Genomic DNA, 18577 nt, shown 5'->3' on the forward strand with positions numbered 1-18577 from the left:
CCTGAATCCATCCTAATTTGGTCATCACTGGTCCTGATGTACATCTGTGCTGTCTTACTGGCATCTGAACTACAAGAAGTCTTGTCTTTTATCCCAGCCCGTGGCCGAGGATTGGTCTTCACACCATTCTAGGTAAATATAAAATACATGTGGGTATGTCATTGTGCTGTTTCCTTTTTCTTACCCTTCCTATGTTTCAATGCTTAAAGAAGGTCCTATAATATTTTCACATCATCTTGCTTTGATTATAATCTTTCTAATTGAATGCGCTTTAATCGAATTGGTATGGACTCTGACATTTAAGAATTTACATAGATAAAGTGTTAAACCTTTTCCCGAGTCTGTGGTTATTTTATGAGTGCAAATAATATATACTGCCTATTATGCTAACACTCTTGATCTCTTAGGACTCTAGGTACTGGTGACTAGAATTCTCTCCCAGTTAGCATTTAAGCCATCCCCAATCTTCTGACATTTCGGAAATCGCTAAAAACTATCAGCTAGATTCATCAAGCCGAAAACGGCTCGCAAAGGGCCAGATTCTGAGAATCTGGCCCTTTGCAAGCGCAATTTTTGCATTTGGGATTCATCATCCCAAAAGCAAAAATCGCTAATAGCGAAATCGCATATTTGCGAGGAATTGCATTTAAGGAATCTCTATTTGAGATTCCTTAAATGCAATTCATTAACCATTTTTAAATTGCGAATTTGCAATTTTTAGCCGCTATTTACCGCGAAGTCTGACTTCGTGGTAAATAGCGAAAAATTCGAAAAATGCACTTTAGTGCATTTTTCTAAGTTGCATGTTACACACACACATGTCCTTTGGACATGTGTGTGCGCAACACCTGTGTACATTTGCTTTTCAGGGGTGCTACAGGGTGTCCTTTGGACACCCCTGGCACCCTTGAAATCGCATCCTTATTTGCGATTAGCAAATTGCTAATCGCAAATAAGGATGATGTAGGAATCGCAATATTTTGTGCCATTCCTACATGAATCCCGTTTTGCAAGTCCTTAATAGCGATTCCTTAATATTTGCTATTAAGGACTCGCAAAACGTGACTATGATGAATCTAGCTGATGGTTGTTCCCAACTCTTTAATACTCTTTAATGTGCTGCACTTGTAAGTCTCTCTGTTTCTCTCTGCCGGTTTCTGGTTGCGCTGGGACGCCTTGTCGCTGAGGCAGTCATGCGCATTACAAATCCTGTATTAATAAAATAAATAGGATTGGTAAGTCAATGGTATAGGTCCTAAATGGTTAAAATAAAATCTTGATTTAGCATAGGTTTACCTGTTCAAAGTGTGTATGTGTTTATGGGCCCAGGTGAGTATGGTAAAATCCCGAGAAGGTGAGCCCATGCTCTATCAGGTGGGGGAGCACATTTATGCATTCCCCAGCGACAGCTATAAACAATGGGCATGCACCTGGAACAATTGACGTCTGCCATTTGAGGGCCTCGCTGGATAGACTGGAGGGAGAGGCTTTGACACTTGGACTCTGGGAGCCAGATCATGGCCCCACTAAAGATTAAGATATGCATTGCACTGCCTCATGGCAGACAGGACTGAAAGTTAGGGGAGACATCTGTGGTTCAAAGGGAAACCTCTGAACCATCTCTAACTTCAGATACACACTACAGTATAACTACTGGTGCCATACTTCAACAGGGCAGAAATATACTTGTGGGGACATGGTACCAGAAACCTGGAACTGAGTGGTGCACACTGCCAAAGTAATCTGTTGCGCACAAGAAGGATTACTGCCATTGGAAGGGACTTTGTGCCCTTCATGAATAGTGGCTGGCTTTGGCTGACTACCTGTTGCTGTGTGGCACCCAGAAATGTGCTCTCCAAGTGCTTGCTGACTTGGCCCCTGTTCTCCTATGGAGGTCTCAAAGACATAAAAGACCACCCGCGAGGGACCCACACTGTCTATGTGTGACACTTTGGAGAGCGGTGCCCTTATAAGTGCCCACTATCTACTGGATCCCAACTGGTAGGGCTCCATGAGTGTGGAACTAAGAATTGAACCTGGTGAATGGATTGCCTTGTACGGAGCCCCAAAAGCAATAACCAAATCTAAAGAGTGGGGCCCCCACATTGTGGGGACCGCAACCCACATAAGCATCTTGTTGATGGTGGGCTGATTCGCGAGTTGCGGGATCCAGCGTGGCCCACTTTATCGATCGTGCCGCATCTCTCTTGTACGAAATGCCAACTACATGCTTATTGTGTGCGGTATCTGATTCACAGATTGTGACTCTTGGAGGTGAGGGCGCACCCGTAGTAGTGCCTCATTCTATCTCGTGTGGCACTGCTGAACTTGCGCCTGGGTGTGTGAGCGTAATCGTCTGGTGCGACAAGTAACAATGCGCACCAGAAGTGCCTCATTTCCAGGGAGGTATGAAATTTGCAACTCTTTGTTGTGTGTTACCGGTATTGTCTGGTGTGACCCATATCAATGTGCACCGGACATTGTGCCTCATTTCCAGGGAGGTACAGAATTTGCAACTCTTCGTTGGGTGTGACTGGAACTGTCTGATGAGACTCAGTGCAACACAAACCAGACCTTGTACCTCATTTCTAGGGAGGTACTAAGCTTGCAACTGTTCATTGTGTGAAACTAGAATTGCCTGCTGTGACTCGTTTTACCACACACCAGATGTTGTTCCTGGATCACCTGCGTGCTACTCTGATCTACTTGTGCCTGATAGGGTGCCTCTTTCTTCCGAGAGGCTGTCCTGCTCCATTCCCCATTAATCAATTGTTATTTTTGGGTCTTCTGTGCGGTGGACCAACTGCCCTCTCCTCACCCAGGCCTGACATTGTGCTGCCTGGTGTTATTGCCTAGATCGGGCCTAGATATTGAGAGTGACTGACTGGGTTGAAGGAATGCTTCTGAGAATTATGGGAAGAGGGTCAAAAGGCTGTGTGACCCCCTACCCCTGTGCTTTGCGGGACTGGGCTGGTGCCAGAAGGCACCTAGTGGAACCCTTTTGAGTGACTGAATATTGCCTTCAGCCCAGGTCTACTTTGCATACTGTGGGTGAACTTCCCGAGTGGTGCCTAAACCCCCATTTGACGGCTGCCTCCTAATTAGTCCTGCTACCTACCACTACCTTCTTTCCTAGGACCCTGACTAAGTGTGACTTAGGCAACGTGCAGCCTAGCATCCAGGGGGCAGGCTGGTTATCTCCAATCTCTGAATGTAAGGTAGTCGGGCGAATAGGAGGGTGGAGGGAGACTTAGGCCACAGGGTCAGCAGTGTGCTATCAACTGACCAGCTGGAAATCATTTGCATCGCATTACGGGTGTGTGTGTGTGCGTGCGTGCGTGCGTGTGTGTGTGTGTGTGTGCGCAAGTACGTTCAATACGTATCTGCCTGATATCCTTTGCACCACAAATCAGTGCCGAGTGAGTGTGTATGTGTGTGGGAGTGACAGCCTGCAGACCGCCTATGATTAATGACATTGCCCGACAGTGTTGCTTTACAAGCTGATTCCTTGCCAGAAGAACAGTGCATTTGACATTGGCATTACCCATGAGGCCATGGCCAGCAGTGATGCTTAAAAGTGTTATAGTTCTTTATATGTAAATATTTCTGATATCATTATGATCTGGAGTGCACCCTATAACTCTGTGGCATTTTATTATAATTGCCAGGGTGGGCCTAGGTTTGACAATGTATTCGACCACATAAGAGTGCTGGGGGGTAAAATAGGATCTTTTCCAAGTGTGCATACTACTAATGTCATTTTAACACAGTTGGACCTGGTACTGCTAGTAATATTTACAAGTATGATTGATGCCCAGAAAGACATAATGTTCATGCTGTGTTACTCACTGTATGTGTTAAATACAAACATTACCTCCATACACCACTTTTGAAGTCTTTTTTGTGACTCCCGGTGTATTTATTGTGAGTAACTGCTGTGCCAGTGCTTTCCACATTGCCTCTATGAGAAGCCTGACTGTTCAGTGCCAAGGTACCAAAGGGGGAGTGCAGGTTATAAAGTGAGTGTAATCACCCACCACTGATGGGAGTGGTAGGTTTTGCCTGGCTAGAGCATCACCTCAGCCAAATCAAAAAGTGTCAGTTTCAACAATGCCCACTTACAATAAACATGAGCAGACTGGTGCTAACATTCTTTGACTAAAATCTCATTGCAAAAGATGAAGCACTACATACAGCAGTCAACAGTAAATCATCATATCATAACCCACTATTGAGTGCCCATGGCTACCATACACAATCACTCCATGAAAATCTCCTGGGGGGGGGGGGGTGTCAGTTCCTGGGTATTAGAAGGAGCTCAGACCTGGCTAGACACATCTGACGAATATTCAGAATCCCTCCGCAAAAAAAGTTGAATTCTGTGGATATCCACCAAGTGTTCAAGAAAACGGCTACTTGTGGTCTCAACAGTAATACAGAAGGATTACAAGGTAGTCACAGGAAGGCCCCATGAGGGCCCCACAATCAAGATTTGCACACACCGCCACCTTCTCTGCATTGTCTAATAACATCAACATTGGCACATCGTTAACATAGATGAAGCAGACTTACCCAAACCTTTATTTTCCTTCGAAACAGTAAGAAATATCAGAGATGAAGTGGTATATATTAAACCTCTGAAAAGGGACGAACCCTAATCCCAAATAACCTTCTGGAATCTCCCCAGTATGTTAGGACAGTCTCTGTGGGGCTTTTGCAGTGTTTACATGCTTACAATATGTTCCAAAGTTCTTGATATGGGACTAAGACGACCTTGAGAACAGAGATAATTCACTTATTGCAAAAGACAGAACATAACATACTTATTGACGTGTACTTGCAAATTGAAATATGTGGGAATGAAAACAAGAAAAATGTAAAACAGATTACTGTAACCAATTTAGTACTGAATATGATAGACTAACAACAAAACTAGTCATATACTTTTTAGAAAAGCAGCACTCAGCTATTGACCTGCATTTGACAGTGACTGAAAAGTTTCAAAATAAAGGAGGTGATGAGCAAAACATAAAAAAAAATCTCTTGCGTAAAGAACAAGAATGAATTTGCAATCTGTAATCAGAGAGGAAGACATATAACAATGAGGTGGAGTGAAATAAACGAACTTCCTTCCACATTAATTAAGTAACTGCTCCACATACTTGAGAGCTACAGCTTCTGGATGACAAGTCAGAACACTCAAGATTTTGGCCACCCTTTATAATGGCCATGCGTGTTCTATATTTATCTGGTGAGGAAGATTAGCGATAACATAAGGACACTCCTTAAACTAGTTACTAACACCATTTACAGGCATCCTGATAGTAAAGTGAAATTTATGATATATTCTTGCAATCACTTTTTGGTTACCTCAATATAGCTCCATAAATATCTTATATTGATATAACATGACAGATGAATGATTACCATAGAACAATTCCTGAATCTAATTACAACCAGCTAACGTTGAATCCATAATATATTCTCACTATGATATTTAAAGAAGTAGTCCAATATCATTTTCTTTGACACTAAGCAGTCCTGGGTGACGGCATTAAAGTAAATATAGTCTTATCTGAGAGGAGGTAGATGTCGACTCCTAGAGGCAATATCATATGCCACTGATGTCTGATGCTAGAGTCTTGCAAAATCGAGTTGACGCTGGTGCAGAGGACAAAGGGTAAGGTCCCTAAAGGGCCTTTAATGTGGGGGCCTTGCCTGCTGACCTTTGGATTTTGAAGAAATTAGACTGCCTATATTCGGGATTTCGGGATACTACAACTGTACATCAATTGGAAATTATTTGCAAGACTGATCGAAGACTGGCAAAACCTTGAAACTCATTTTGAATCTTTGGCCTAGTCAACCAGGAAGGAACAACTAAATAACGTCATCTTTTTCATTCTGACACCTCACATCAGCCTGCCTCATTCTTCATGAGCAGAGATTTGTATTTAAGCTCTTGGTTCAGGCCCGCTTACAAGTTTCAACCACCAATCTGAACATTAAGGTTACCAGGATCAATGCAAACTCTGTGGTCTTTATTTTATCCAGTTATTCTTTCCATTATCTTGAATAGTTGTCTAACTGTGCCTGTCATCCTATTTTCAGCAGTAAAGTTCATTGATCGGAGGAAGATGGAAATTATTAGACTAATGGGTGAAACATTTAGAGAGGAGTGAAGGGTGAAAAGAGCCGACAAAGGTGTAAGGTGGAGAACAGGGGAGAGGATGAGCTGTAAATAGGGATGGTAAGGGAGACATTGAATGGAAGGAGTGGAAGCAGAGGATAGGAAATAAGGTTGAGTTGAGAAGAAGGTTCAATGAGATATGTAAGGATTTAAGTAGTTGTGGAGGGAAAGGAACAGACGGTGAGGCAGAACAAGGAGAAAGAGTATTTTAAGAGGCAAGGAAAAGAAACTAAGCAGAGGGTTTGAGAAGTGTAACGGGATTCAGGAAGAGGAGAGATTCATCATTTACAAAGGCTGGGATATGGGATGAGACAAGGAGCTCTAAAGATTGGAGCCATCTTGGAAAAAGGATTCTGGGGTAGTTTGCAGACATGCAAGACAGAAAATGCTGCAAAAGTGAGATGGCTGGTACTACTGGATTACAACAAGGTACGTCACTAATCTCTGGCTTCACTCAACTTGGTGACTGGAACTCTACTGGACCTGGAAGAATCAGAATAAGGAAGAATCCTACCCCATCTACACATGAAGAGGCCTGAGATGCCTCAAGCTTTGCACTTAAACCACCAAGGGAAAGAGTGCGCTCGGCAAAGGTCAGTTGACTGACTCCCCTATGCTTCCTAAAAGAAAGAAAAGGCTGAAGAACAATTCCATCTTGCAGGGTGAATCAGCAGGCAAGTTGGGAATGGCTGATACTAGACCATGTGGGAGACAAAGATGGACCCTTAGAACAATCCATGAAAAGCCTGGGGGCTGTTGGAGAGACCATGACTGACTTCAGCTTTCCTCAAAAATAGTGTGTTTGTCATTTTGCAAGCCTCTGGGCGAATGGGACAGGCCATAAATCTCTTCAAGAAAGATGCAAAGAATACACAAACAAAATGGAAAAGACCACACTACCCCTGTGAGAAATCCAACATGGTTCAGGAAAGCAATTACTCTAAGAAAAGAACCTTGAATCGGAGCCCTTATCGAAGCACCATTTATGGGGACGAACTGCCAGGACATAGTCCAAGACACCAACAACAGTAGGAAAGCTGTGCAATTCACATATGTTGCACTACACAAAACTCTGCAGCATCCCATATCAAGCCATACACTCATTGCAGATGGCCATCCAGCAGGACAATGGTGTGGAAGATCATCTAATTCTCTGCCGTTGTGGTCAATCCACAGAAGGCGAGTGAGAGAGTGCGTTCCTGCTTCGTATGTGCAATAGAACAGTAATGTTGTTTGTTTTTAGTGGACCACATGGACCTTAACTGATAATAATAATGAATATTTGTAGCTCACGCCACAAAGGTCCTCCTGAGTTCTTAGGCTAGTGATGACAGAATGTGAAACACAAATCTGTGCAAGAAAGATACAAAGTAGGGGTCCCCTCTTAAGGCAAATTGGGGGACTCACGAAACTCAGTCTCACTCAATGATCATCTGAAAAGGAATCATGTTCTCTGGTGTTCCCATAAACTCTATGCATTTATATAGGGTATGGCTAAGACATTACTTAAGGGGCCACATCTGACATAATCAAAGCACAAAAATGTGTATGCCTTATAAGAGTTGATATGTTTGAAAAACTCTTCTACACAAAATAACAGTCAGAAATGTGTCGAAACAACAGTCAATGTGTACTTTCTCTGAAGTGCATGTCTCTATCTCAGGATATCTTGCTATGTAAGAGGGCTTTCAACATCTCGGATAAACCTGGGTATCTTTCATCAGATTACCGAAATGACTCACACATTGGTTGATATAATTAGTTGCGGTGTTTTTGTCAATGAAGTGATTGCTCGAGGGTCTGGAGAGGATTGATAACTTGTCAATGAATAATTAATCCTTCAGCACATTGTACTAGATCTGTGTTGACACGCAGGTCTGATGATTTCCTCTCCCCATTCCTTCAACTTGTCCTGCTTTTCTGTCAAGAAAGAAAGTCATCAGCCTCTCTGGGATCCTCCTTACAGTCCTGGGGGAGTCACTGTTCCCATTCATGTGGATCTCACTGTTCTCATTCATGGGGGTGTCACTGTTGCCACTCACTGCACCACTGGATTCAAGCTAGCCTGACTGATATGGGGTGATGCCTTGAAATCGGTCCCAGGATGCTTGTTTCCGATCCAGGGAAGACCCGGCTCAGCAGTTCAGGCTGGACTCTTCCCATGAGGAATAGGGTCAATACTGATTTGCATATGGCTGGGTCCAAACTGGGGTGGCATGGGGAGCAAAAGAACGATGGATTATACCCGGACCTTTGTGACTGGGGGTGAATGTTTGCATTGTTCAGCATTCTGTCCATCAATTGTTCATTTTGCACATTTCCTACTCATGGCACATTTTGGATTGCTCTGGAACTGGATCTGCCTCTTTTGCTTCCTCCTGGCAGGAATTGAGATAGCACACACCTTTGCCTAGCTTGTTATGCACTGGAGAGATGTGTTGGAGGCAAAAATAGATTACTGAACATCAGGCAGTACAGTGGACATAAATGGTTAAACTATTGCACATGAATGTTACCTAATGAGAACTTTTAGATTTTTGAGGTGTGCGATCTGCTCTTTAATGCCACCTGTTTTTGCATACATTCTTTTATAGCCATTTTTACCGACTGCCAAAAGGATACATAGATATAACAAGCATTGGCATAGCCAATAGGTCTCGCCTTTGGAACATTATAAGTGTTTAGGCTTGCAACAGTTGATGTTTCACCAAGGATATTGTACTGCATAATTAAATAAATGTTATGTTTCTGTGAGCAGTCCTTTTCTACTGCTTCCGACTGTATGCTACTGTTTAAGGGAGTATGCTACTACTTTAGGTAGTATGCTACTGCTTTTTAGACAGCTAGCTGCCTACTAAGAACCGGCCTTCAAGTACAGGTGCTATTTAATGCCCCTGATAAATAATACCATGGTGTACGTTATTTATCAGGTGCACTAAATAGCACCTTTAAGAGTTATTGGGGTAATAACATGCAGATTTTGGTGTTTTAGCGCACCAAAATCGGCATGGTACGGTAAATACCTTACACAATTACCAAATTTTCCCTGTTAAATTCCAGCAGGTTGTCTTGCCGAAATTGAACTAAGCTTGAGGTATTTACCACATCCAATAATTATCAGATGTGTTAAATACCCTGTAACTCTTAATTTCGGCCCGTGCATAAACTGAGGTTCAGGCACGTTTGAATATAACAAGCTACTGGAAACATCCTCTCAATAAGGCCTACCTCAAATTTTCCCAGGTAACCGAGGCTCTGAGGAAGGAACATCGTCTCTCTCACACTAAGCAATAGCACCAGCGCTGAAACTATATAGCTACAAGGCTGTAAGAAGTGCCCTTTATGGGGCTGAGTTGTAGGATATGGCAAGAGTAAGAGACCTCATAGTCTCGGAGAACAAGTTCCTCAAAAATCTGGTCTCCCTCCTGCAAAGCACTCCTCTCTGCCCATTAAAGCTTGATATGGATAGTAAGCCTATTAGTGACCTAGCGAACCTTCGCCTCCTGCTATTTTGGCAGTGGATGGTCACAACCACCGAATAGACACCCTATGCTGCAGCTTCCAATGAGGTCTGTGTCTTAGACACCACGAACAAAATAGGCTGGATTAAATATGTTAAAAGCCTTATGTCCAGCATTGGCCTACCAGGACATAATATTGTTTGTCCACCAAACCATACCGGAAGACAGCTCAAACTACTATACTGGAAATGGGTTGAACAAAATACATACTCGATTAGCAATCAGGATAGACTATCTGAAGAATTTAGAGACTTCAAAGTCAGCCACTCCTTAGAAAGCTACGTATATATAATTGAGGTGCTGGTTGACAGGAAGCTCTACTTTCAATTAAGGCATGGTATTCTGGCAATTAATGCATTTACAATCTCTTGGTCGACCAATAAAGCCCAACCGAAGGGTTGCCCCTGCTGCCCCAGCCTGCACGAATCAATAGGTGATGTTCTCTTTGCTTGCACAGCATACACAAAGCCTAGGGGCAAATGGCTAACCCCAGTTTGCAGACAACTTGGAACCCGAGACTCTATGGTGGCCCTGCACATACTGAAATCAGAGGGAAGACCCTTATTCGTGTGCGCAACTGCGAAATGTTTGGGCCACTCCTGGGCAATTAGAAGGAGGGCACTTGCAACCCTCTCGACCCACTCCTGAGAGTTATCGACGTGACGACCCACCCGACCAAGAATAACTGTCATAAATGGTCACTAATTCCAAAATGTAAATAGTCTTTTTATATCTTTGAACAATAACAAACCCATTTTTTAATCTGTTTTTATTATGAACACTAACGTTTTTAAATAACTATTTTAATCTTGCTGTGTAATGTCCATGAATGTAATTTTATAGTCTGACGACCGCACACATTTGAATGAATGCATTTGCACTTTAGACAAGGGACATAGCCATTTTGCCCAGTTATTTTCGATTTGTTGACGGCCTGAAAGCTATGAATTATATGATAATTGTTGTTCTTAGGCATCCTACTGCCCGGTGTCACAGCCCGACACCCAGTGTTACCTTTTAATTAGATCTCTTTTAAACAATTATGGCTTGTTCAGTCTAAAAATGGAATTTAAGATGTTTACCCTGAATGTTTGGCTCTTTTATGGTATTTTACCGAAATAAAGAGTTTGATATATGAACAAGCTACTCATAAATCAGACCCATAGCCTAATGTGGACAAATTAGATGTACTTTGCACCACCGCAGACAGTAACACTATGAGAACATTTGGTGTTGTACTTCAGTGCCAGAAGGCACAGAAGCAATCTGGTTTACTTTTCTGTCCTCATGTTAATGCTTTATTAAACTATAGTACATCCATACTATAGCCCTGGAAGGACATTTGCCTTTTTTGACTGTCATTCGACAGTTCTTAACTCCTTAAGCCTTTTTGGTTTGACGTCCCTACCCGAAGAGAGTCGATGAACCTTCAGAAATTTTGAGCAGTGCAAAGTAGTAAAGGCTTTGAGTTACCAGTGATAATTAAATGCCTCGAGTATTGTCCTGTAGACACTTATGAAATGGAGAAAAGGCCAGACAGAGGTGCAAGTCAAAAGATTGTTTCTAGTCACCATAAACTTTCCACTGATACCGACTGAAGCACTTAAGTGATTTGGAGAGGCGGTAGAAGACCCACAGTACTAAAGACATGATACTACTGACGAGCAAAAAGAGAAGTAAACTTGGAAGAACAAAGACTGTCTTATTTACAGTTCAAAAGATGAACTAGATTTTTTTTTATTTTTATATTTCAGACATTACGTTTTTGCGAATAACACGGTGTTATATTGAATATGTGGGTTTGACGAGGAGCCCCTTTCTGGAAGGATAAAAATCGAATTACGATATCAATGAATGGATTCAGGAATGTAATAAAATCTGGCAGCCTATTGAGGGTCCCTGTTGTCCTTTCCAGGATTATCAGACAGTCAGATGGATAATGTGGCGTAAAACTCTGGAAATCAACATAAAAACACATGCAACAGTCCCAACTAGAGCAATACAACTCAGACTAGGTGAAGGCAATCTAACGTTTTGTAGAAAGGTACATTGGTATCTGCTACACTGGTTGTGGCAGCCTGCATACAAATGTGTGGGGCATGATAAATATGATAGGAATTAATATATGTACGGATCTCCTTGTCAGAGGTGGCTCACCGTTAGGTTTGGTAAATACAATAAAGGGACAGATATTTATGACGCCATTTATATTACAGGTCTGAAGAGCACCTCAGATGTGGTAACGACATACATCCTCGGGTAGTCTAGCTTCAAAAACACATATGGACGAACAACAAACGCTTTATGTTGGAGATGTGCTTGGGAGAATTAGGGAGACAAGTTTTGACATGTTGGAGTCTGAGAGAAAGGATGTGTTGGCTTGATGACGAGGAAACTGACTGCACTAGGGTAATTAATTTGGAAGTAGGATATAGTAGGATATTGTAGCATGCTGAAGGACAGTTAATATTAATACAGGGAAACAAAAATGAAACGTTTCGAATTGATTTTTTAGAGGTTATTCAGAGTGTAAAGATGTTTAAGTAGTTGTTAAATAATTGGTTTTCATTTGAAAGTTTGCTTGTTTCACAAACCAGTAGATGGCATATTTAAACAGAATCTGAAAGCCGTATAATATATTTAGTCGTTTTAAGAAAGGGTTGACATAAAAGCATGCAGATAAAATAAAATCAAATAAATACGAAGCTCCATAAAAAGGGAAGTTAAAAAACACGTAAAATTATCATAAGCTCATCATTCCTCTTTTCTAGAGCTCTTTCTGTCACTCAATCAAGCAGGCCTGTCCCCAGCCGAAGTAATCTTTACTTTCCCCGATTGGCAGTGGCACCATTAGAGCATGAGTGGTTTGTTTGTCAGCGGATACAAAAACAGAAGGGATTCCATTAGTGGAAACAGGGGGCTATCCTTAAAAGACCTAGCTGATAGCACTGGAAGCATGACACGAATGCAGCATAACAGTAACTCAACCAGAATCCAAACGTGCAGGACAGCACATGCACAATAGCATAGGAAGCAAACCATTCAGCGCCTTCCAAAAGAGAAAGAAAACATAGACGGAGACGCGTGGCAGGCAGTGCTCCTTACTCCAAGGAAGGCGACAGGCTCTAAGTGCCGTGAAGACCCAGGCACATTACTCGGGGACACGTGTTTAATACGAACATCTGTGCATAAGTTTCGTGGAACCTGTGACGGATTCCCGACACGTCAACAGCGCCTGGGTCAGAGCACATACCTCGGGGTGTTCCAGGCAGACGGTCTCGATGTTGAGCTCCTTTAGGTATTCCTCCAGCTCCGCTCGCAGCCCGGTGCTGTACATGGAACAACCCTGCAACGGCAAAGCTTTCGGAGAGCCCTCTACGTACTTCCGCGAGAGGCGTAGTTTGTGTCCAGCCTGGATGTATGATGTCACACCGCCAGACAGGCTCACTTTCCTCGCAATGGTGCCCCTAGCGGGAGATGCGTGCAGCTACCTGCTGAACGCTCGCAATATTTCCATGATTAAAGCAATAAAAACAAATACAGAAAAAGTCATACATGCTCACGCCCTTACCGTTATGTAGGCATTTTTTAACCGAAACCACGGGTGTAGCGCAGGAGACGCCGTCGCCGTGCTCGTGCGCGTTGGCTGTCCCTGCGCATGATGAGAAGACACGCCGGAAGACACGCCGAGCTAAGGTAGGCGATGTGTGTGTGTGTGTGTGTGAGCGCCGGAGGGCTGGGGGTTCTGTATGTATGTGTGTGTGCATGGGGGGGGGGGGGGGGGGTTCTCTATGTGTGTGTGTGTGTGTCTGCTTCCAAGGAGCCATGGGAGACAGGAAGCGCGCGCGACCTGATCCCAGTTCGGAAGGTTGCGCGTTCACATCACTTGTCTCCTGTCTCCCTTGACCCCTTGAAAGCAGAAACGATCACAATAGGTTTCGCTGCGACGATTGCTTCGCAATCGATTCGCAGGGCGAAACCTAAAAAGGCTCATTACTAATTGATAATAAAACATGTAGATAATTCAATCTGCAAGGCGCACTTAGCAAGAAAAACATCTAACCCCTGCTTTACTGTCCTACGGGCTGCATTCAAGGGAGCCATTATAAACAGGCTCATTTCAGATGCAATGGCCCATTGTTCACAGTTTGAAATGGCAGAACAAATAGTGCAACTTATTTCTCTTAAACACTCTGCAAGAAGATAAGCCTTGGAGAAAGGTTCGCCGTCTTTTCGAGGCTGACAGAGGCATTTAACTTTTAAGGAGCATGTGTAGATTTCCACAATATCCGAAAAGCAAGACCTACCTATATTAAAGTGGAACATCAGACATCTCCATTTTCATTCAGGACTTGGAAATTCATTAAGATACAATTTATCAGAGACCATGTCATGAAAGTGGTTATAAATTACAGTGGACAGTTTACAAGGCAATTCATACAAGGCGTCTTCCATCCCGGGCCAGAAGTAATGTGCTCCCAACCGACCCTCTGGCGGTGGAAGTGCATGTTGTTCACAGTCTGGAATTGCCAGGGCCAACTGCATGGATTCCATGACCTTGTGACTCTGAGCTGGATTTAACAACCAGGGCCTTGCGGGTTACACAGAGGAAATGTATTCAGCCATGAGCCATTTTATGAAAGAATGTATCCCAGTCTTGGATCAGTTTTGATCTACCAAGTAAGCACTCAGGCCCAACCAAATCAATTTTACTGGTGGCCCCTATCTTAAAACTAATGTGGGTCTTTACAACTGCCCTCAAAGTTACCTTCATCCAAACGAAATGATTTACTTTATTTCTTGGGCAAGACATCCAACCCAGTGTTCACTGTTGGACAAATCTAAGCTGCACATTCACCACCCATGGAAAAAAGGTCAGATCACTATAGTCAGCCCCATCGTGAAAGAGCAGGTTTTATTTCCATGATCTGAGACTCATACTTTCCAGTTCAGCTTATTGGTATGTCAAATGGGTCCGAGATAGTGTGATCTGACTTCTGGTCCAAAGCAATTGCTTCAGTGTTTCAAGCAAACTTCATATCCACTGTTCCAAAGATCTACATGCTCGTTTTTGGGCTAGTATATGTATTTCAAAATAATATGAAATGTCCCAGTGGCTCTAGCCAGCCAATCAAGAGTGATATCTATGATGATTGTGCCATGTGCATAGTATGGTTATGCAGAAAGGTGTGATCCTGTTTGGAGGGCTGGGGTGTAAAGTGTTTACTTTCTTCAAGACACAAGGAAATCCAGCTACATGTGGAATGAGAAATGGAGGGCTTGGTGAGACTGCCAAGGATATGTGAAATAATGCAGCCTGTGAAGCATCTGCTGCACAGCACACACCCATCTCCTAAGTCATCGATGACACATTGGGTCTCCATCCTCAGAACAAAACACACTGTGCACTACTACAGCTGTGCGCTGACGTTCACTGACTGATCTCTGAAATAAATGTCCATTTCAGTGTCAGGGAAGGGAGCCTTAACAATTGAAAGATACCTCAGATGCACGTTTCAACAAGAGACCTAAAGTTGACATTCGCTTTGAAGCCAACTGCATAAGATCACCTCATTCAGCCTCCATGTGCTCAACAAGCAGTGGATGTGGCAAAGCAGACAAAGCTGCCGGCTGGGGACCCGAGTTCGAGTCTCGGCAGGTCGCTCTACAAACTGCAAATCACTTAACCTCCTCCCCGTGCTTATGGACAGCGCCTGGATAGCCTCCTCATCTGTGATAATCCATGCCATATAAATCTACAAGTTTAACAGAACACTCGCTCAGTGTCCCGGCATTTGTGTCCATGGCAGAAGGCGTAGAGTACAGGGTAAAAGTGGGAGTGGCTCTGCACTTGAAATGAAAAGAATCGCCAAGGGAGCATTCAGCAGGCGTGCCTTACACGGAAAGACTTTACCAACCTTTCACCAAAACCATGCCTCTGAGGAAGTCACACCCTTCTTCCTACACACCGGCACGTTTCACATTGTAGACATGTGCATCTCAAGCATTATGCAAGGCCGGCTGTGCTTCACCTGAAACAGCAACGCAACACTTGTTCCACCTTCCCTTTGCTACGTGCTGCAAAAACCCTTTGATTTATTTACCACAAAACCACAGTTTACGAGAATTGTTTAGTTAGCCGGCACTATGTACGTTTTATAAAGCATGCGGGCTTCCTGACTACACACAATAAGCATGCAAGGGGTTGTGTGTAGGCCTATATTATTCTGAGTAACTCTATTTAAAATGTATTATATTGTGTGCAAATCTCCTATTTTTATACCCATCAAATAGTAGGTTCTTCGGGTTGTTTGGCAAGGGGGGGCAGGGGCATCAGTTGAACACAAAAATATAAACTGCAAACTGTTCCCTGTTGCTCTGAAAAATTATAAGCCACCAAGTAAACCTTAATTCAGTACAAAACTTGCAGGGTTCCTTTTACCCAGCGACCAAGATTGCTCCCTTCAGAGGCAGCGCACAAGAAGCGCGTGCGGCACAGGGGCGGCCGGCCACTGACGCCCTCTTCCTTCCACTTCAATCTACATTTTAAATGCTGCTCCAACATAGAAGGCGCTTACATTAATTAACCGAAAACGAGCTTTAATGGCTGTAAATGACATTTATGGCTAACCAGGGAGCATCCTGGCGCCAAAACGAGCCTCTTCTTCGCACACCCTCAGTAACAGGTTAAAACGAGACAGTCCCGCAAGTTAACCTTGCAACCAACGCGCACATCCATCACACGCATGCGACACAGCGAAACGTTAAACATTGCTTTTTAATGAGCAGGCGAGATCGAAAGCCGTTTTTTTTTCTTTGAACAGCAGAGGCAATAAAACCCACGCGATCTCGTGGTGCATGTTAATGCAAAGGCGCAGGTATTTCAGCTGCAACATCGTATCTTCGGAATCTGAATTGAGCGCACAGCTGCAGCAGGGCGGTGCAGCTGTGCGCTTAAGAGAATGTAAGGCTGTATGTAATACGTGAACGGCCTACACTGTACATAAAAGATGTAGCACACCCAACGCGCGCGTGCCAGGTACTGCAAAGAGACTGCTGCAAAGGTGAGCATGCAAACACGAAATAAATCCTAAATACGGGCAGACTGACCTTACAGGCTCGATCCATCACTGTGCGCAGAGCTCGCCGGCTTTACCTGCAGGTGGGACCAGTGGCTGTACGCAGTGCAATTCATTCTAAAGCCTGTGGGCTCGTCCCAAGGTGTCCGACGGCATCGACAATTTTAAAAAGCTGCAATAATTTATTCTGCGAAGCTCTGTCAAAATCCCCCAGTCCATGCCGGCGGCGGAGAATTATGGGTCTATCCTCAGTCTGCCGCTGCAACTGCTGAGAAATGACTCATCAAAACAATCCCGGCAAGCATTCATAGGGAAGATAGCCCAGCAAACGGCGGATTCATTCGGCTCCCCATGCACACACCCACAAAAGTGGCGAGGCGGGCCGGCCCCCGCGAGGGGCGGCGAGGGATGGGTCGCGCGAGCCGGGGCTGCCCTGGACCAGTGATGCTGCGGAAGCCGCGCTCCCTCCGGGGAGAATGAGCTCATTCGCTCGCATCCAGGAGCCGCTCCTCGGCCATTGCGGTGTCACTGCAGCTTGCAGCTGAGTGCGGGCGCGTCATCGAGCGCTCACTTAGAGAGCTCCGAATCCCTCCCTTTGAGAACGCACCGCTAGAGACAGGGCACGTCCGAAGGAAGCCGCCGGAGTAGCAGTGTGCGTTCAAGGAGGCTTGCCTTCCCTTCTGACGACACACGCCCAGCAGCCACAGGAAAGTGCTGTTTTTGATTTCCCTCAGTGAGGTGTGTGGTATAAACCAATCACGTTAGTGCACGATTACTTACCGGTAACCTTTATTACTCTTAGCTACTCATCCTTGTCACAGTCATTTCGTTTTAGGTTATCCTACCACCAAGAAAGAAAAAAAGCGCAGGAGAATTCTGAAGTAAAGCCCCACCCACCCACCTGAGTGCTACATATAGGCTAGCATTCCCAGAACCCTCCTGCAATAACCAAGCTGTGTCAACGGCTATGAGGGAGGTTGGGAGGGTTTGCAAGGACTCCAAGAAGGACAAGTCGGTCTTTAATAATGATAAAGGATGTTTAAGAAATGACTGACTTCAAAACCCAGACACCAACATTTGATTGATTATCAGCTACATTACCATCTCACCAAAGTACTGTCTGAGGCTCATATGGCACCTCTGTAGACCTCCTGCCTGTTGTAGATGTGGCTTGAACCAAATCCTGAACTTGAGCAGACTGAGTTACCTGAATGACTGTAGATTTAATCTACCCACTTAAAGTCAACTTCTGGGCTTTCCTTCCTCTTTCTCCTTGAACAAAAATCACAAAAAGATGGGCAGACCTCTTAAATTCCAGTGATCTGTTAAGATAAATAGAAATCACTCTTTAAACGTCCAAAATATGCTAGGCACATTCCTTCGCTGAGGTCGTAGAAGGCAACATAGGAGGAAGAACCACCTCTTGTGATGAGTGAAAGGAATTGTTGAACTTTGGAATAAAAGATGGGTCAAGCCCGGTGCTTAATATGAGCTGGTGGTTTCCGGTGCCCGGCACCTGCAATTGTCAACACCTGCACTGATGACACGCTGCCATGTGCCTGCCACATGGTGGCCATGTTTGTCAAATTTAGTGTTCAGTACAATAACAGTTGTATATTAATTCACTATACATTAAAAATTACTAATAGCTGCGTCCCAAGCCATTCTTATAGCTTTGGTACTGTTCAAGCCTCAAAATGACTCCATCCTCAACAAATCTAAGAAAAATAGGGTGACTAAGTAAAGTAGACAGTTCCCCAATATTATGAGCAGACGTGATAGCCATT

The 18577-nt window shown here is 43.9% G+C and overlaps 1 protein-coding gene across 1 annotated transcript in view; it reads right to left on the minus strand.

Annotated features, from left to right (window-relative positions):
- The window catches only part of JAKMIP3 (Janus kinase and microtubule interacting protein 3), a 771326-nt gene extending 754291 nt beyond the window's left edge, over positions 1–17035 (minus strand). Inside the window, exon 1 of the mRNA XM_078643479.1 lies at positions 16822–17035. The gene's annotated coding sequence lies outside the window, so the exon portion shown is untranslated. The remainder of the gene's footprint in view (positions 1–16821) is intronic.
- Positions 17036–18577: the final 1542 nt, after the last annotated feature.

The sequence above is a fragment of the Lissotriton helveticus genome, chromosome 5_1 (genome assembly GCF_964261635.1).
Source record: "Lissotriton helveticus chromosome 5_1, aLisHel1.1, whole genome shotgun sequence".
Classification (NCBI taxonomy): Eukaryota; Metazoa; Chordata; class Amphibia; order Caudata; family Salamandridae; genus Lissotriton; species Lissotriton helveticus.